We start from the raw sequence: 21,937 nt of genomic DNA, 5'->3' as shown, positions 1-21,937 counted from the left end.
ATATGTTACTGAATGCTATTGAATTATAGCCCAGTAAAGAAAATAATTCTGTTTATAGCATAAATAAGGAACAAAGATATTGAAAAACAATGTGACTAACCATACCCAGGGGAAACCATTCAGGCTCAATTTAGCCTTTGATTCCTCAGAATGTTGTCTATGTATTCAATTTTGTGACTGGAACTCAGAGAAAAGTTTATATGTAAGCTTAACAATATAATAAATGCAGCCAATTCTCCAAGTGCATGTTGGAAAGCAGATGTGATAAAACAATATTGAAGAGATCTCCATAGTTTAATGCTGGGTGAATGCTGTGACCAACAGAGTGGGGTTTTAATAGGCCAACACAGCATCAACTAATTCTGTCCAGTGGCCATAGCTCACTCTATTAATGTCTCCCAAATACAGGAATCTCTGGGCATAGCATTATAGTAGGTAACTCTACAGTTAGAAGGCTTTCAGGCATGAGAAGCCAAGAACCAACATGGGTAAATGTAAGCTAGAATTAAAAGTGTAAGGCAGACTCAAATCTTAGGCAACTAGGAAGGAGTAGTACAAATCTATTTTAAAAAAATACAAAGAAGAAAGAAATTTCCAAGATAAGATACATGAGATCTTCAGTTACTAAAGGAGAAAGGACTGACAAATTAATCTTGATGCCCAATCTTTACACAGTTATAAAACAGATTAAGAAAGTCCTGACTCCCTTGGCATATCTGACTTCTTCCATTCCAGGTCTTCTTCAATCTCTATGAAGATGTATGTCAAATCAAACAGTCTGAGTGACACAAAGATATATGGATGCTACAAGTTACACTATTGTCTGCACACCATTTTCATGGTCCAGTCCAACATCTGAAACTGTTCTACAGGTCTGACTCTGACAGGTACTTTAATATTTCTCCAGAAGCCTCAATCTGCCTTATTGATTATGCTGTCTGAATTAAGACAAAGGGGTATTTATAAACCTGTATCATCTTACAATTCCCTTAAATGAATATTTTTGGAAATTAAGTTGACAGAATTTTGATAGATAGGGACTCAAGAGTGTCAGATTACCATTTTGCCAATCATCACTTCTCATGAGGTATTCCCAGAAAAGCTATATATACAAGGAATAATGAACATGGTGATATTTGAAGAGTATTATTTAGAGCTGCATAAGAGCCCGAACCACCAATTTATCTTTCCTGGGAAAGAATGCCTGATTTAGAAGAAGTAACTTACACCACAAGGTTAAAGTGGAACCTGCAACTCTCCTGGACTCCAAATCTTAGGTTATTATCATCTTCTGATCATCTACATTTTCAGGAATAAAAAAAAAGGATATGATGTAACTCTTCCTTTTTATTTTCCAGAAGGAATTATGATCTATAAACAGATGAAGGAAAACTGATAATATTAAAATATCAAGACTTTATATTTCAATGCTTTTAGAAAAGTTTATCATTTCCACAAAAAGAAAATTAATAATTTCATGATGCCTTTGTATGAGTTCACTTTACCTTATTTAAAAATAGCTCCTGTACTTTTTATCATTACCAATAGAATTAACTAATATTACAGGTGGTATCCTGAATGCACAACTAACTTACTTGCTTAGAAGTTTAAAATTAGAAATTACTCATGTATTAGTATTCTAGAAATATTTGAAATATATGACACTCTCCAACAATGATGGAGGCACACTAAGGCAGTGATTTCAACTATGGGTTTGAAGGCATGCTTATATACAATTAGGGTGCAGGAGGGGGTGTGAGAGGAGCCTCAATAAATGGCGGAGGATGGGGAACATATGTAAAGTCTGAAAAGAAGTTCTTTTCATTCTATACATACAAAACAAACTCATCAATTAAATAAAATTCTTATTTAAAAAGGAAACTGTATCAATGATAAGAAAATGGAACTTTCAAAGTGAAAAATACAAATAGTTTTAAATATTCTAAAATAAAAATTTTCACTCATGAGACTGATGAAGATTAGAACCACAGCAAAAAAGTTAATTCCTAATACTGGAGTGCTAATGGATATGGGTATTTATTTATTTATTTAAGAGAGAATGGGAGCGGAGGGACAGAGGGTGAGGGAGAGAGAATCCCAAGCATGCTCCATGCCCAGCACAGAGCCCAATGCGGGGTTCAATCTCACAACCCCAAGACCATGACCCAAGCTGAAATCAAGAGTCTGAGGCCCAACCAACTGAGCCACCCAGGTGACCCAGATACGGGCATTTTTATACACAACTGGTATGAGTAACAGTATAACTGCTCTGGTGTACAATTTGGAACTAAGGATATTTATTTTATGGGGTAATCTGACAAGGAAACAAAGGGAAATATTTTATTCCATAGTCAGGAAAAATAGTTAATTACTACTCTGTATTCAGTACTAATTATCTAAAGGCAGATTAATCTCTAGCCAGGAGAAAACGCCTGTCTCTTATTCCTTCAAAGCCCTGTTCAATAGTTATATCCTCACTCCAACATTTACTGCTTAAATCCTTGGCCACCCAAGCTAAAGAAGTTATCATCTGAAACAACCCCCAACATTTTTTATCCCATTAGTCATATATTTATCTCAGAGTTCTTATTACGAACTGAAATAATTTTCTTTTATATTAATGGAATTATTAGTTTGTTTTTGTGCTATTTGTTCCTGCCATCAGAATGTAAACTCCTCTATCAAATTTAACTGCTTAACTTAATTAGGATTTGTTTCTGCTCTTTGAGACTACAAAATAACTGAACTGGTTTTTATAGGCATTTGAAAATGTGTCATTTGATTTTAAATGAGCAATTACTGATCTCAACAATCAATACATCTCTATTGTTAGAGCAATATTGAGTAGATCACATAATCAAATACATAGATTTTAAAAATCAAGTTCTAGTGAAAACTAATAAGGTAAGACACATTGACACTACTTACACGGGACAACCATATCTGATACAATGGCAAGTCAACACTCTTGTCATTACCTGGAGATCGACTGACAATGAACATTTGTCTACATTACTCTCGATGCTAAATTCAGCTGTCATATTTTATGTCTAACTGATCCTGAACATATGCATGACTTCATCAAGTTTAAATATCCTGATCAGAAACAACTGATTGGTTGTAATTACGTCACATGTTATGTGCAGATTGTCAGGGTATCCAAAAAAAGGGGGCTTATCTGCTTTAGTTTTGATTCATGACATTGTTGGATTAAAAATCTCCCACCTTGCTATTTGTTTTCTATTTACCAATTTGGTTTTTTCCTTTTGATTTTTTCTTTTTTCTGCCTAGTTTTGAATTAATTGATTTTCTATGTTTTAATGTTAACCTCTTTGTTAGCTAATCTGCTATAGATCTTTATTTTAGTTGTTGTTATTCTAGGGTATATTGTATATATCTTAAATTTACAGTCTATTTTATTGTAATATTATACCATGTCATGAAATGTGTAAGAATCTTATATAGTATATTTCCATTTCTCACGCCAACCCACATACAATTTTCATAATCTTCTTTTGTATATACTACACATGCCTCACAACATTTTTAATATTCAACCAACTGTTAAAGATATTTGAGCAACAAGAAAAATCTTAACCATGTTTCTTCATCATTTGTGGTGCTCTTTATTTCCAAGATCTATATTTTCATCAGGTATCATTTTCCTTCTGCCAAAAGAACTTCCTTTAAAATTCTTTGTGGTGCCTTTCTGCTCGTTATAACATATTTCAGCTTTTCAATGCTTAAAAAGAGCTTTCTTTCATCTTCATTTTAGCAGAATATTTTATTAAGTATAGAATTCAAAATAGTTTTTTTTCTTTCTGTACTTTAGAAAAGCTGCTCCACTGTCTTCTCACTTGCATTGTTTATGACAAGACTTCTGCTGTCATTAAAAGTTATGTTTCTATAGCTGATGCATCTTTTTTTCTGACTACCTTTATGCTTTTCTCTTTATCAATGATTTTAAGTAATTTGATTATAACGTGCCTTTTTGTAGTGTTCTTTGTGTTTCTTGTACATGGGATCTGTTGTACATCTTCGATCTAAGATTTAACATAACACAAATTTAGGAAAAAAAAAATTGGCCAAAATTTCTTCACATAGGTTTTTTTTTTTTGTACCCTGCATTTGTTTGGGGATTCTAATTACACGTGTTTTCAGTTACTTTAAGTTGTCTTAATGCTCATTGTAGCTCTATACTTTTATTAAAACCTTTTTCCACTCTTTGTTACATTTTGGATAGTACATATCACTATGTCTTCAAATTCAACCTATATTTTCTTCTGCAATGTTTTCTGCCATTAATCACATCCAGTGAATTTTTTAATCTCAGAAATTAGTTTTTACCTCCACAAGTTCAAATTTAGATCTTCTCATATCCTCCATATCTTTATTTTTAGGCTTTTTTGAGATAAAATTCACATACCTTAGAATTCATCTGTTTAAAGTTTATAATTCAGTGTTTTTTAGTTTTCTTCCATGTGTATATAATCATTACCATAGTAAAGTACTGTAATGATCTCTGATTATTTCCTTAAGATAAATATTTAGTAATAGAATTCCTGAGACAAAGGCTATATAAATTTGCAAAGCTTTTGTATATATTGGCATCCACGAAGGCATCAACATACACTCTTAACGGAATTAAATGTTTTAAAAGACATATTTTTTTGAAGTCTTTTAATTTTTTTTTTCTTTGAGAATAGCTGACACACAATGTTGCATTCGTTTCAGGTACACAACATAGTGATTCAACTCTATACATACGCTATGCTCACCACAGTGTAGTTACCATCTGACACCACATAACACTATTACAATATCACTCACCATAGTTTTGTTATAGTAAAATGACAATAACAAAAAACTATAATTGAAAAAAATTTAATTTTAAAATTTTTTATTCATAATCTTGAAATCTTTCTACTTCAGATTCTTAGACCTCATATCTTTAACCTGTTTTTTTTTAATACATACTTTCTCACTTACCATGAATTTAACACCTTTTAAAGTTTAGCTCATTTAGAGGCTAGAATGTTGGAATAAATATGAATGGTGTCTGTTCTTAAGAAGTTATTCGACAATAGTAGAATCAGAGTGGACAGAGTTGGTTTTGGACTTAACTTTTGAGATTGAGGTAAAAACATGGCCATTACTATTTGCCAGCCCTTTATAGACTTGAACATTGTTTAAGCATTGACTTAATATTTGAATTTATTTTCTGATTAAGAAAAATGGAGAATATTTAATCATAGTGTATTTTTAAAAGGAATGATAGCCATTTGAAAAATATGTATCTATCAGAACAGTTGGCGCCTAGGGCGCGTGGGTGGCTCAGTCAGTCAACCATCTGCCTTCGGTTCAGGTCATGATCCCAGGGTCCTGGGATTGACCCCAGCATCAGGCTCCCTGCTCAGCAGAGAGCCTGCTTCTCTCTCTGCCCCTCCCTCCCATGCTCTCCCTCTCTCTCTCAAATAAATAAATAAAATCATTAATTTATTATTTATTATTATTATTTTTTTAAAGAACAGTTGACTCCAGAAAGATAGAGTACAAAAGAAACAGGACAGATTTTCTACAGTAGTATTCTCTTCTCCTACTTCCCCTCTTCACCCACAAATCTTTGTGCATTTTCACATTTTTTTATCTTGCTATGAGAGCATATGTCATGATTGTCATTGACAGTTTTATTTACTGGTTTCTTTGTGAAGCTGAAAAGGAACATTAAATGGAGTGGAAAATGCCAATTTTATTTATAAAAGTGGGTACTTATAAATGAGACATTATACTATGCAAAAAGGACCAAAAAAAAAAAAAAAAGGCAAACTTAGTATTGTTAGGTGGGGGACACACCAGCATTTATTCTTCAGGCAGATAAAAGAATTCTGTTTGAGAGCTTTATGTTTCTGTTGATTTGGATTTTTTCTAAGGTCTAGTTTTTAGTTGCAAACTTGACTTTGAAATACTGCTGTTGGTTATCACGATCAAGGATATTTGAAATCACTACTGTGTTGTGCTGTGTATTTGGGGAAGGGGTGGGGGGAAAAGTTAACATATTCTTGGTTAACATTGGTTAAATATGGTATAATAAAATACTGAAACACACAAAAAAAAAGGGTGATTGGTAGAATCAATAGCTTTCATCAACGCTCTTACTCTTTATAATGATCAAGTATACATGCATTTGGATCAAATGAAATGTCTTGGCTTACTCAGGGAATGTTTATTTACTATAGGAGCCATGAGACACTAGATTTTTTCTCACTTTCATCCTGTTCTGGAAACTTGAAGTGTTCATAAGTGTGTATTCCTTGGGTTTATAAGGGAAAATGCAGAGGGACAAAAATCATAATAATTATCTCAATAATTTAAAAGAGTAAGGTAAAGCTTAACTAAAGGCAGAGATCTAAAATGATATTTAAAAGTAGGCAGCTAGCCTCTGTAATAGACTCAAATTTCCAATATGACTGCCACCTTCCATCCTTCAAGTTCAAATAGGGGTGTTATTCAAAATGCCTATGGCATTACAAAGGCAGTGATCTGAAAATTATAATTCTGTGTCTTACTCTAAAATTTTACCTCATTGGTATAACACATCTCTGATTATCTAATAAGAATGCCCTTTTCTTCATTCTCTTCAGAGCTTTATTGTGTCACTTTAGATAGATTATAATAAATTGAGGGTTTTTTATCACTTGTTTCCAATTTTTAAATGAACAGCTGTTCCAAATGCACTATCACTGTTTCTTACTACTGTCCTTGGACCCACTGACCATAATCTAGATCAAGGACACCAAATCTTTGTATCTTAATTACTATTTACATTCCTTTTGAGAAGGAGAAGAAATATATAATGTAACCTTACAAAATCTTCCCTTAGTCATGACACTCTCCTATTAAAGATGTACATTTATGAAGACTTCATTTAGAAAAGTAAATAAATTAATTTTGAATAAAAGGTAATTCTAATAGACTTTCAAAAATTTGTTCTTTCAAAAAAATCTAAGAAGTAATTCCAACTTCTTACATTTTTTATTGGCTGTTATCTTTGCCTCAGACCCTGTTACCCCAGATCTTTCAAATGGTTAGTTGACTTTATCCAGAACTCAGTATCACCTCTTCATAGTTGCTTTTGTTTTTGTTTTTGTTTTTTTTGAACAACCTGCCTAAAGGATTCATGAATTATCCTGTCTTATTTTTTTATATGATTAAAAATATCTTTAATTCCAATGTACTTTTGTGTTGGCATGCTTATGCTTATTATCTGCCTCCCATTATAGAATGCAGAACTCCTTGAGGGCAAGTATTCTAGTGAATTACTACATCCCCAGCACCTAATATGATTCCTGGGACAGTAAGCACTGAAAATGTTTATGGATATGAGTGCTGAAGTAGTATATTTGTATACATTTTTTTCAGCATTTTTTTTAAAGATTTTATTTATTTATTCGACAGGATAGAGACTGCCAGCGAGAGAGGGAACACAAGCAGGGGGAGTGGGAGAGGAAGAAGCAGGCTCATAGCGGAGGAGCCTGATGTGGGACTCGATCCCATAATGCCGGGATCACGCCCTGAGCCGAAGGCAGACGCTTAACCGCTGTGCCACACAGGCGCCCCTTTTTCAGCATTTTTATTGGCTCTTATGTCTCTGTGCAAAAATAAGGAGGATGGGTCTTGCCCAGTACAGTGGAGAGACACATATAAACTAATACGAATAACATGATACAATAAGGGATATTAGAGGTCGTATTTAATTGTTACAGGAACATAGATAGGGTGGTCAAATGTTCTGCTTTCAGAGTCAAAGAGGCTACATTAGGTTTCCTTGTACTGAGGCTTATAGGAGAAAAGAAAGTACAGATTGTTCAGAGGGCATTAAAACAAGCATTATAGGGAGAGGTGATAGGAGGAGCAGAAACACAAAGATGAAATCCTATTAATGTTTTGCATTGCTCCTGGCAAACATTTTATCTTAGGGCCACAGGGGTGGCTTCAATATTGAAAGCAGTGGTAATATCACTATTTATAGTGCTTGTATGAAGTTCCTTTCATGTATTATCGCATTTAGTACAATCTAGAATTACTGATTAATTTCTCTTACAGAGAGAAGTAAATAGTCTTCAATCTAGTTTTATACCCAAAAAGTCATTATGACACTGAATTTTTGACCTTGATCATTCATCCACACTTGCTAGTAAGATGATAAATACAAAGGGAAAAAGGTGCCTCTGCAGATTTAGAGCTTCAACTACCTTATTGCTTTTTAGGGACTAATTTTCCTAGTTTTACAAATTTTATGCAATGTATATCAAGAAAAAATTGATCAAGAGAAAATTAACTTCTCTATGAATTTCTGCATGATATTGTAATTTTAAGAAAACACAAGCTGGAGAGCTGTAATATGAGTCAGTCAAAAGCGATAATAAATATAAATCCCAGATTCTTAGAAGAGATGTCTATATATATCACTTTGGTTCTGTCTTAAGATATCCTAACACATGGTCAAATAGAATACGAAGGGGGACAAAAGTAAAGAAAAAAAAATTTCTGATTCCTGTAGTCTATATTTTTCATCCTTCTCTGAAAACATTAAACCATTTTGGTGAATAATGTTTATTTTTAGTGTTTCATGCATTTTGCTTTAACATTTCTGACTACATTTTCAATTTCCTACTCACAAGGACTATGCCTCTTTTGTGTTTTCCACTATATACAGTTTTGACAATGATACATCTTTAATTATTTCTCCAGTGTGATTTTAAAAATATAATTATTAAGTTAAATTTTTAAAATGTCTTATTAATTTTCCCAAATGACCTTATATTCTGATTAACATATACAATTATTTGAATAATGTTATATTTTGTATTTCCATAAAATGTATCTTTATTGCTGCTGGGTAAGTAAACAAGAGCAACAGAGATGTGATTTACTGTATAAAATTCATATATATCCATTCACAGAAAGAGAGATGGAATTTGGAGTCAGAACAGCCGAGTTTGAATCATATATTTCAGACCAATCTATCTGTGCTTTGGTAAGTCATTTAACCTTTGTGAGACTCATTTTTTTTTTCATCTCTTAATTTGCACAGTAGTAATGACACTTATTTCACTATTAGAGTTATGGTGAATATAAAATATAATGTATAAGGAAGTGCCTTATAAACTATAAATTTCCATTGTTATTAAAGTAGTTGCACATGGGAATTTTTTTTTTTTTTTACCTAAGATTAGTTTCTTGCATCTGCCAACCAACCACAGCCAATGCCAAATTTTAAAATATAGCCCTTTAATATCAGCTCTTCTTTAAGGGACAAAAATATACATCTCCCCTGGTGCCCGCAAATAGGTCAGATATTGGACAACTCATTAATTTCAAACTGCATCCATCTCTTCAGAGAAAACAAATAATCCAGGGTTGTTTCTAAAACTATAAGGCAAAATCTATTATAGTAAAAGATTGATAATCTCTCATGTTAAGTCATAATCATAAGTCATTCCTGTTAAAACCGGGCCTTACAATTCAAAGGTAAATTAATCAGGTGTCAAATCACGGCCACACTAGTATTTTTAAACAACTCTTTTTAGTGCCCATGATTTAAAATTACCATTCAATGGCACATGCTCTTATTCAAAACTAGTTTACTTTGTCAGTCTCTACTAAGTCAATATCATTTTAGGAAAGCATTTTATCTAGCATTATTTTAAAGGGCTTTCTTTCATAAGGGTTTTTAAATCTTCAGAAATCATGTAAAAATCTAATAGCAACTTTCCTCTTTTACATCTAGAAATAATGGTTTTAAAACTCTTCACCCAGAATCTAAATTACAGAAGACAATTCTTGATAATTCAAGAGCTATTTGTCACACGGTTTGATGGAAAGTAAAACCAGGTATTCAAAACAAATCAATGGAAATACAACAAAGAAATGCTGTTAATACCACGACTTGTTCTTGGAATTTAAGTTATTTTCAAGCAGAGGTTCAGCTCCTCTCTTCTTCCCCATATTCTAAAGCAATCTGTGGCACACTGTTTTTTGGTCCTTAATAAATATTAGCTTAATAAAGAAAAAATGACTTTGGACTTTCGCTTTCAAAGAAGAGTAGAGCTATGCTGGGTTTATAAGTAAAATAATGCTAATCAGGATGCATTTTGAGAGAAGAGAGCATAATGGGAGAATTTTCAAAGTGTACTGAAGCAAATTTCACTTCTTTCTAGTAACTTGGCAAAGTAAAATTGGCCGTAGCCAAATAGGCCAAATCTGTTTCTCTATTTGGCATTCTCTTTCTCTGTTCTCCTGCTCACTATTTGACTCTTTCTTAAAAGTTTCCTTAGTTCTGCAAACCTTTAGGAAAGCCCATCAGGAACTAGGGAGAAGAAAGTCACTTAGAACAACAAAGTTTATACATACAACTGCAGGCACAGCTGCTATAAGTGGGATTAATAATAAATACAGAGGACCACAGAAGGCTTATCAACCTGTGAGAAAAGGTACATTTAGATGGACAGTCTTAAGAGAGAGGAAGGCTATATAACATGGTTGATGATCTCTGTAGGCAAACTAATCATATGGGTTTTAGGATCTCTCAGTATAGGCTACCTAAAAAAATCTCAGAATGCACAGTCAGCTGTACTTTTGATAAGCTGAACTTTTGAAAAGTTCTTGGATTTGGTCACTCTTTTTTCCTGGTTAGAGAGATTTCAGTGTTTTTTGTTGTTGTTGTTTGTTGTTTTTTTTTTTTTGTTGTTGTTGTTGTTGTTGTTGTTTTCTTTTACTCTTCCAGGGCACTGGGGTAGGAGTTTCTCCAAACAAGTAACCCTGATTTACAGATTTTTCCATTAATGATGTCCATCATAGTAGGTGAGAAAATATTTCCTACCCAGATTCTTTTTCCCTTTACTCTGTTTCTCAACCATATTTTACAAATATTTCTCTGTGAATTCCAAATGCAGCAGAAAAATTATTAAACAAAAGCATTTTATTCTGCAATTGCGTAGGTTAATTAAATGCCAAGAGATGCAAAAGCTAAGAAAAAGCAAAGTATAAATGGAAACATATTCTTATTATACGTTTGTTAGTTTGTTTTTCTTTGAGGGTAAAATGATCAAAAGGCTAATGGATACATCATTTGGTTCATGATAAAGTTCTTGGGAGCAAAGTCCATAGAAGTATAATAGAGATGATATAGGGTTCCTCAAATTGAGCCTTTACATTAATGTTGTATCATTTTACCATATGTTTTAATTACACAATCATACATTTTATAACATGCATTTTATTTAAGTATGTATGTAGTACCAGATTCATAAAAGAAAAGTTTTTCTCATTCCGAACAGTCTGATCTCATTCCTAAATGGTAACTAGTATTAACAATTTAATGTGTTTTCTTTCTGATGTTGAAATATATATAGTAAGTTCACTGATTTTGCTAAATGCATAGACATGAGTTATTGAATCAATTTCTATTTGAAAACATTTGGGTTATACCATTTTTATGAATAAATAATGTTGCAATTAACACACAAGATTTAGATTTTGAAGTGTCCTCAGGAGAACATCTGAGCTAATGCCCTGTCTTTGGATAGCAGGTACTATCATGAGGAATGAAGACCCAAAGTACTAAGCAATTCTCTTACTTGATAGAGTTGTGGTTAGTATCAATCTGGTTAAGACGTATGACAAACTCTAGCTTCTACTAATACAACTAGTTCTAAAAGGTAGAATAGTTTTAAATTAAAATAATGCATGTGTATTTTTTAAGCCTTTAAACAGTACAGCTCCCCAACTCCCAAACCCAATTTACTTTTAATTTCACAGGTTATAAACTCCAGACAACTAGCAGCAATTGGCAGGCATTCTGCCAAAATTACAAAACAAGAAAATCTTATCTTTCAGCTCTCATTTTCTCTATCTTTCCCCCAAATATTATAAAGCCTTTATTATCAATCCTAGTTATTAATAAAAATGTGAACTTAGATTATACCTCATATTATTGTCTCTAGGAGAACACTTTGGCTTCAGAAATACCATTTTATGAGAAACTAGGCCCTTACGTATGAGAAGCTACAGTGGCCATATTTGATTCTAAATATGTTTGCATTTCCTATATTTTATGGAAACATAGCTGATGCTTTGATAATATTATATGTTCTGTTGTTCTTCTAGAATATTTTCATATGAAAAATATTGAAAGAGCTACACAATTTCTACTGGAGGACAATCACAACTGCTAAAGGGGAACAGACTCCAAACAGGAAACCAAAATTTCTCTATGTAGAAAGAGAAAGATGTTCGTTTACTATTTATTGATGAGTAGAAGAGTACTTCATGATCCCCTTCTTTGGGATTTTTGTTGTAGTTGTTGTTGCTGGTCTCTAATGCACATTTACATAATCTTACTTGAATTTGTTCAGGCACCAAAAATGAGTATAATCAATAAGTGTATTAAAATAGATTGAATTCTCAACCTGGGGTACAATGTGTCCTCTTTTTATTATTGCATAGATTCTCAAATTTCAGTAACTTTGAGGGAAACATCATAGTCCCTCCAAAAAAGCTTTCAGCAACTTTCATCAGTAGTCCCACGTGGATGAGGAACTTGATTGAGGACAGAGTAATGACCTGAAAAAATGTGGGCAGAGATTCCCTAATTCTTGCATATTCCTCCTTTGGCAGAAAAAGAAGAATCCACAGTTGACTGTGAATGGTCTGTAAAATGTCCTGGATAAATATGAGAACTAACTACTTCAAGAAAAGCAATAAGGACAAAACCAGAAGGTAGCTAATAAGGAGAGTATCACAGCTAAACTCTCCTCCATAGTACTAAAAAATGGAACTCAATGAAAAGCATTTTTGAAGACAGGAATATGTATATTTTTCAGAAAAAGTATAAAAATGATATTTTTTAAATCAAATGGGCATTTGATTCCTTCCTGCATGAATTCTGATGAAATAAGTAGAAACATGCATACTCTTAGAAAATTTCCAGGCCATTGTCTCTTGACTATCTCTTTTTCTTGGCTTTGCTCTTTGTATTCTCTGGAAACATTTTTTCCATGATTCCAGAAAAATAAAAAAAGCTTTTACTTTGCCTGAGAAGGACTAGGTAAATTTAAGGCCAAGAAATTTTAAAAAGTAGTATTTTGCTCTTGACACTTTTGCTTCTTGTTAACATATTTGTATATTGGGACAACTGTACTCTTGCCACTAGAGTGCTGAAGACAGAGAAGATTGAGCATTGATGTGAAGTTGGAGGAAATGGACTACAGAGTCATTTATTACTGTTGGTTCCAGGCTCTGAAGTTGTCTGTAGTGCAGCTATTAGTAATTCATGGTAGCTTAGGAGTTCGTGAGGGACCGCATTAAGTTTGGAATCAAATCTCCTAACATTGCAAAGTGGTCCCTTGTCCAAACTTGATTTATATGGATATGCCTCCCTGTGGAACAGCAAGGAATGGTAGGTGACTAGCTGAGAATAAGAATCAAGGACTCTGGGTCCTGTACTTTCAGGAAAATTGGGTTTAAACAAACATGCATAACTGGATTTAAATAAAAACTTGAAACATGAACTAAAGATAAAATTGCCAAATATAAAGGAAGTTCTGTACGATAATTCATATCAAAATTTGAAAGATGTTACTTAATTAAAAATTAAAGTTGATTTTTTTTTAGAATAAAAGAGAAAGATATGCAAAAAGGAAGGTCACATAAACAACACCAAGTTGTGATTCTTTGACTTCAAAAAGAGCATTTCAATATGGTATGAAGAGTATTTTTTTGTGTTTCAGCTTCTAAATGCACTGTCTCTTATCACAGATACTCAACGACATAATGGTGAATATTATTGCAGGTCCCTTCATTATTTTTATTTTTCTGGATCCTGGGCCCAGAATTATTTCTCAATTTCAAATTTTGAAAAACTAAACTCCCCGAGTAAAAATTAAAAATCATAATGACTTTGACACTTCAGGATATGTGTGGATATATATAAATTTGAAGATGAAGTTGTGGGGTTCACCTAGAATTTTGGCTCACTCACTTAGCTAGGTCTTTTCTTACCTAAAGTCCCAATTCAATTAAAAATTTCCAGTCATTTTCTAGAAATTCTTTCCACCTAATATAAATGTCACCGAGGAAACAGACAGGAACCTATAAAATTACTACCAAAACTATGATTCTGTGTTATTCTTCTTTATTTAATTTATGCAGGTACTCATTATTTCTTTAGTGATTTTAAAGAATGAAAGTTTCCAGTGAATTAATAGCTGAAAAATACTTCAAAAGTTTCTTGTTAGCCTCTAACAATGTGGGGGAAATTTTTTTGAAAACGAGAGGCTATATCTTGCAACAGAGCATCTTTTATCATTACAGAATTGGATAAGAGAATGCAAACATATCAGTGAAAAATACACCATCTCTTCTAGTTGATAATTCTAAGTGTTACCAAGTGTTGGAAACTGCTAGCACTTGATTTTATAAACAATGGAGACTAACTAATGATTCTGAGAAGGATAACACCGAATGAATTTATGGCTGCATAATATTCCATTATATATCTATATATAATGATTAAAATAGATAAGGAAGATATGGGGTGTGTATTTGTGTGTGTGTGTATTTGTCTACTGATATTTAGGTTGTTTCCATATCTTAACTATTGTAAATAATGCTGCAATAAACATGGGGGGGTGTATATATCTTTCAAATTAGTGAATGATATTGTTATAGCGATGTACTGAGACAGATGGTAGTTACACTTCTGGTAAATATAGCATAATGCATAAAATTATTAAATCTCCATGTTGGACACCTGAAACAAATGTAACATTGAATGTCAACTACAGTCAAATAAAAAAAAATCAAACAAATCAAATGCCCAACAAAAGATTGTTTAAATTGTGATTTTGAATGATATTATAGAAGATTATTCATTTACATGGGTAAAATTTTACAATATATTAGGTGAAGAAAGCACATTACAAAATAGCATATTCAGTATGATTACATTTTATAAAAAGTATATAACTATCTCTGGATAATACAATGTTACATAATTTTTATTTTCTTCTTTGTACCTTTTCCAAATTACCAGTAAACGTGTTAGTTTCATAGTCAGAAACAAATGAATAATAAATGCTTTAAAAAACTAAATGAATTTATCTGGTAATAAATATACTAAACAACAACATTAAAAAAGACCATAAATGTAGGGAAGAGGTGAGATTTATCATTATTTTCAGATAAGCGCATCATATACAAAACATAAGAATAAAGAGAAACATAATAGAGTTACAAAACAACCCAAGGAATTGGAGTATGAAATGATAAAATTAGAAAATTAATAGCATCCTTATAAACCAGGGGGAAAAAACGAATATAATGAAAACACACTAAATCTTAAAAGTACTGGACAAAAGTTATATAAATACATAGGAATAATCTTAATAAAAATGTGCTACATCTAGATCCATATTTAAGAAAAATTAAGTAGCTAGAGAAGACGGGAATATATAGAGTTTCACACTGTACTGCAAGATAGAAGACCTAAAAACTGTTATTTTTTTTCTAAAATGAAATTATTGGTTTAACACATGTATACCAATATTTAATGGAATTTATTTTGGAACTCACAAATTTATTCTGAAGTTCACATAGAAAATATTGTATTTCAGTCATTTCACAGTACACAATTTTATACGTGTTATCTCTAAAATTGGAGTGTGTTTTACAATTGAGGGAATGTCTGGTTTAGTTAACAGGATTTTTTTCTTAGTTTTATATAACGGATTATATTATAAATTACAGTATCTCATATATGATAAGGTATACAAATATAGATAAAAAGTGAATTAGAAAATATTTTTTAGAAGGGAAACAATTATTGGATAAGAACAGCGAGACTAAGATCAATATATAAATTATGAAGCAGAAAGATTAAAACAAGTGTCCACAGTGTGCTAGACAGAGAAAACACAAAAATAGAACTAAGACATATATGAGGATTTTAAGCCTAATTAAAAAAACATTATAACCCAACTGGAAAAGAGTTATTCCATAAAATATGTTGGGGTAAGTAGTTCATAGCTTGCAAATAAAATTTCGAGTCTCACACCTCAACTTTCACTAAAATATACTGTAGATGAGGGATGCCTGGGTGGCTCAGTCTGCCTCTGCTCAGGTCGTGACCTAGGAGTCCTGGGATCAAGCCCTACATTGGCCTCCCTGCTCAGTGGGGAATCTGCTTCTGCCTCTTCCTCTGCCCCTACCCCCTCCTGCTCGTGCTCTCACTCTCTCTCTCAATAAATAAAATCTTTAAAAAATTATACTGTAGATGAAACAGTTAAAATGTCTTTATATAAGGTATATGAAATATAAAAATGGAAATAGGAATAGTTGAAACTTCAACAATTCACCAGCTTAAAGATTACAAAGGAAATCACACAGAAAAAGTATGGTACCTTTGTCTATTTACAATGTTTTAATGTACTTGATTTATTCCTTTCTATTTTGAAACTTTTATATATACACAAAACTAAAAAAATGTATTTGTACAGTTTATACAGTAATAATGAAGAAACTGTGTTAACTTGCCACAGTTTAATAAATAGCATATTGCCAGAACCTCATAACCCCTTGGATACCTTTTCAACTCTCACAGCCTCCTTGGAGGAAAGACCCCTAACTTTGTAATAATTATTTCTTTGCATTTCTTGATGGTTTTACATATATAGTTGACCCTCACTATTCACAGTTTCCACATTTTGCAAATTTGTAAAGTTCACTAAAATTTATTTGTGATCCCCAAATTGAGTATCACAGCACTTATGGTGGCTGATTATAGCCAAATGCAGACTGGTGAAAAATTTGAGTCTCCTGATGCATACATTCCCAGGTGAGGTAGAAGAAGATGATATTCTGTTTTGGATTTCAGGTCTCATACTGTAAATGTGTCCTTTTTGCTACCTACTTAGTGTCATTTTTTCTCATATTTGTGTTTTTTGGCAATGATTTCACTTTTTAAAATGACCCCCAAGAATAGTGCTGAAGTGCCATTTAGTGTTTCTAAGCATAAGAAGGTGGTGAAATATCTTATGGAGAAAATACGTGTGTTAGATAAGTTTCTTGCCACATGAGTTATATTGCTGTTAACAGTGAGTTCAATGTCAATGACTTCACTATGTATATTAATGTATATTAAATATACATTATATACTAAATATAATAATGTACATTAATGTATATTAAATATACATTATTATATACTAAATATAATAATGTACATTAATGCATATTAAATATACATTATTATATCTAAATATATTAATGTATATTAAGTATGGTATCTTTAAAAAGAAACACACAAAAAACATAAAACAAGACTATGGTATTGCTTGGCTGACAAAATGTTGTGACAAGAGACTCACAGGAACCTAACTTTGTATTTCCTCTAGGAGCAATGGTTCAGTATTCATTAACCCATTGTTTGCAGGGAACTTTATTGTAATGAGAATCAATTGTCCATATTAATCACAAGTCAATATAAGATGCAGTTTTGACTCTTTCTTTACATTTACATTTATCTTTTCATACTGTATATATTCTCCTGTAACTTGTCTGTTTTGCTAATTATATTTATGACATTTGTCAATGTTGATGGAAGTCAACAATAAAATCAGTCACAAGTGTTATGACAGCTAGAGAAAACTGGTTACAGTTTTGATTGTTAAATAAGCAGACACAGTATTTCAGAAGGGAACAGTGAAAATAAGTCTTCTTATAATGAAAATCTGGTGTGGTTAGGCAGTTTAGAGCAGAGTTTCACTATATTTCAGGAACAATTATAGAATCTTCAAATATTTCACAAATACTGTTTGGACAGAGGTCCTATACCTTCATGTTTCCTCTCTGTCTGGTGGCAGTTTTCAATAAAATATTTTAACATATTGATTTAGCACTGACACTTATTTCAAGTGACAGAGTAGAAGGTATGCTGAACACATTAACCAGCATGTCTATAATAATGGCATTCCATTTTACTGGGGTTTATGTAGGATAACTTCTAGACATTTCCGAGTGTATACACTCTGTAAACATATCTGCAATTAATTGGAATTATCAAATAGGTCTATGATTATTTAACTTAATCATCTGACCAGCTTGGTACATAGGACAACCGTTTTAGTGAAAGCAGTATTGATGGTCTTTAGATGGGGTTTTATGATTATGACATAAAATTTTATCTAATGGCCCAAAACCCCTAATTTGTAAAAACTGAATGATGTGGTTATGAAAATATATCTGGCTATACTTAAGTAAAGAAAAGTTATCTGCCTATTCCCTGCCCCAGGAAGTGTGGTTCTCTATCATCTGCATAAAAACCAGCTGTTGTACTTAAATATTCATTCCTGGGAGTCACCCCAGACTTTCTGGAATTAAAATTTAAAGATACATGCCTTAAATTTGCAAGTATTATAATTTTCAAATGCCCACTAATATAACAGTTTCTGAGCTAGACCATTTGAAAATCTTGACTCAGTATGTTGAGGTAACTAAAGCAAATGTCTAATGGTTCCTCTGTTAGCAATCTCAAAAGTTATAGGGGACATGCCTTAACTGTATTAATTACACTAGGATTCAGCATATAGGCAGCAGCTTCTCTGTGTGTTCTAATTATACTGCTCACAATACTTATTTCAATTAGACTTCTTATAATGCTAAGGTTTTATTCTTGAAACTTAAATCTTTGTTTTTTGTTTCAGAGGGTGAAAGGATTGCAGAAAGAACAGACAAAACAGCATATTAGGGAATCTCATACTGAGCCTCTTCATCGTAAGACCACTATTAGAAGCTGCTGGTTTCTGTTTGTTTGTCCCAAGGTGTAGAGGTTTCCCAAAACCTTGGAAATGTTGAAAATGCACTCTAATTTCAGCAGCTCTAAGCCCTTACTTCTAGTGGCTGCTGCCCTGGCTAGAAAAAGTGATATGTGTACTAGGAAATGAGAGTGAATTTTCCTATTCCTATTTTGTCCTTCAACAGCCTCTAGAGGCAAAAGTTGTTTGTCTGTAAGATTGGATTTTAAAGGTCACTTTTTATTTTATAGCTCCAGGTTGGTTTTTATTTCTAGATATTTTACATGACCTGTGGTAAATTAGAATCTAACCTGTATTGAAGGACAAACTATAACTATGCCTAATACCCTAGAACTTCATTTTCCCACTTTGAAGTGAATACTTTAAAATTGCCTTAACAGTCCCGTGGTAATTCCTTTGGATTGGTACTTAGACTGTCTATTATGGCTTTTAAAGACTTAAACCTTAGGATAAGACAAACATGGGTTGGCTTTTTAGATATTTACTAGCTGTTGAACATTCGTGAAGTTACTTAATCTATAGAAATAATGTATTTTCTGTAAAACTAAGGCAACCATGGTCCTATATTATGGGATTGTTATAAAAATTAAGTGTGATACACATTTAACACATTTAGGAAAAAACTGATATATAAAAATAATCGATAAATATGTGCTATTAAATCAGAAACCATATTTCACTATATCCTAAAAGTCAATAAACATATTTAATGATTTTTAAAATCATTTTCCTACAAAGTTAATAAGAGTGATTTAAATTTCATTATATAATTATGCAAATAAGAATATAACAGTTCAATTAAATAAGAAGGATGGCAGGAAGAAAAGAAAAATGCTCTAATTTTATCTTTCAGAATGTAATTAAAATTAAACTTCATGAAAATAAGCATACACTTGCTTTTTTAATATATCCTTAAAATAGGTATATAAAACCTACCACCAGCAGTTAGATAGATAGATAGATGTTATTCCCAACTTTAAGGTGTATGGCTCCCTCTGCATATTTGAACAGTGAGAAGATCTCTTTGTAATTTCTAACAGCTTATCCATGTTTAACTTAATGGTGAGTGTACACCTGGTACTCAGTAAATGCCTTTTTGAATGAATTAGTGACTGAATGAGACAGCCTTTGGTAATTGCCCAAGCATGTCACTTTTGGAGTACTACTTTTATTCAAATGTTGTTTATATATTTCTTTTTTTAACCAAGTAACTTTTAAAATAATCCAGGAAATACTTTTTTTATTTGAGTTATAACTCAAAGATACAACCAATGAAATTTCCTGGCATAAAATATTGAAAATACCATAACCTTATATTAATATAAAATCTCATTCAGTTTACTTGTTCCCTATTAAAAGCATCATAAATCATATATTGATTCTTTAGAAAAGAAAGGAGAATAGCCTTGTACCAACTGAGGCATCCAGTTAGCTGGCATATAATACAAGTCTTTTTCATGGAGTTTCTACATTGCAATTGGCATGCTGACTGTAAAAAGAGGAAAGCACTGGAAAAAGTGCAAAAATGAATTTAAAATAACAAAAATTTGCTCATGATGATCTCACATCTCAGTTTAAAAGAAATATTGATCAAAAAGACATTTCTCCATAAATCACTTCAATATAATGTTGAAAGTTGAGATAACGGTAGTAGTACATTAATAGTTAGGAAAAAACATTTTGTAGATGAATCAAAAAGTTGTTGGATGATGGCAAGTCATTTAGTCAGAAATTTGGATTCTATTTCTCCACAGCACACATAGTTATACACACACATAACACACACAAAGGAATCCCCAGTTTATAAAAAGGTTTATATTAGGTATAAATACCAAGTACACTGAAATAATTTTTAGCAAGTTTAAAAACACTAAGCACTATAAAAATTCTATTTTGAAGAGAACAATCAATTTCCTCTGACAAAAAGTAGATTAGACTTCTGTTTCCCTATTCTTCACACTAAGTACAACTTAAATCCCTGCATATTATACACAAAACAGTAATAATAAGGCTCTGAAATTTGGTAAGAAGAAGGAAGACCAGGCTAAGAACTGTGGAACCCAAGAAACAACACAACGGTGAGTTTCCTGGATTTTCATTTTGCCACATATATCCCAGACTTAGACCTGAAGAAGCTGGCAAAACAAAAACCCATATGGACACAAAAAAACAAACAGAAGTCCCAATAAAACTCTCTTTCTAATCAAAAGACCAGGAAAGGGATAATCTACCAAGATAAAAAATCTTAGACTACAACTTCTATACACAAATATGGCTCTATTCCACCATTCTCAGCAAAGACCAGCTGGGAATTTTAGACTTTGCTTGGCTGTACTGAGTCTCCTACTTCCCCACCGGGGTAGTGTCAAGGAAGACCTGATCAGAAGCAAGGATGTTCATTCCCACATATAGTAACAACCTCCTCTCCTCATATTAGTCAGTACTGCATGCAGAACTTGGATTTCTACTGTTATAAACAAATACAGCTAAAAAGTGAATTAGAAAATATTTTTCAGAAAGGAAACAATTATTGGATAAGACTAGTGAAAGTAATATCACCATATAAATTATGAAGCAGAAAGATTAAAACAAGTGTCTACAATGTGCTAGACAAGAAAACACAAAAACAGAACTAAGATATACACAAAGATTTTAAGCCTAATTAAAAAAGCATTATAACCCAACTGGAAAAGAGTTATTCCATAAAATATGTTGAAGTAGTTAATAGCTTCCAAATAAAAATTAGAGTTTCACACCTCAACTTTCACGAAAATTTATTGTTCATGAAACAGTTAAAATATCTTTATATAAGGTATATCAAATATAAAAATGGATATAGGAAAAGCTGAAATTTTAATAAAGGAAATAATTCATGAGGTTAAAGATTACAGGAGAAATAATGGCACATGAAACATATGATATCTTTGTCTATTTACAATATTTTTATGTGTTTGATGAGTTGGTTTCAGAGGAGACCTATTAGAGAGTCAAGATTTCCACCACCCACCACCAAGTAGTAACGAGATCCCTACAGGGTTAGCTGAAGTCATAAGAGAAGCATTAAC

At 32.2% G+C, this 21,937-nt stretch overlaps 1 long non-coding RNA gene across 1 annotated transcript in view; it reads right to left on the bottom strand.

Annotated features, from left to right (window-relative positions):
- The window catches only part of LOC148108575 (uncharacterized), a 273,205-nt gene that overhangs the window by 73,098 nt on the left and 178,170 nt on the right, over nt 1-21,937 (bottom strand). The window lies entirely within an intron of this gene.

This window comes from Ursus americanus, chromosome 18, assembly GCF_024610735.1.
Source record: "Ursus americanus isolate L20-20 chromosome 18, mUrsAme1.1.p, whole genome shotgun sequence".
NCBI classification, from domain to species: domain Eukaryota; kingdom Metazoa; phylum Chordata; class Mammalia; order Carnivora; family Ursidae; genus Ursus; species Ursus americanus.
This window is presented reverse-complemented; position numbering and strand designations above follow the sequence as displayed.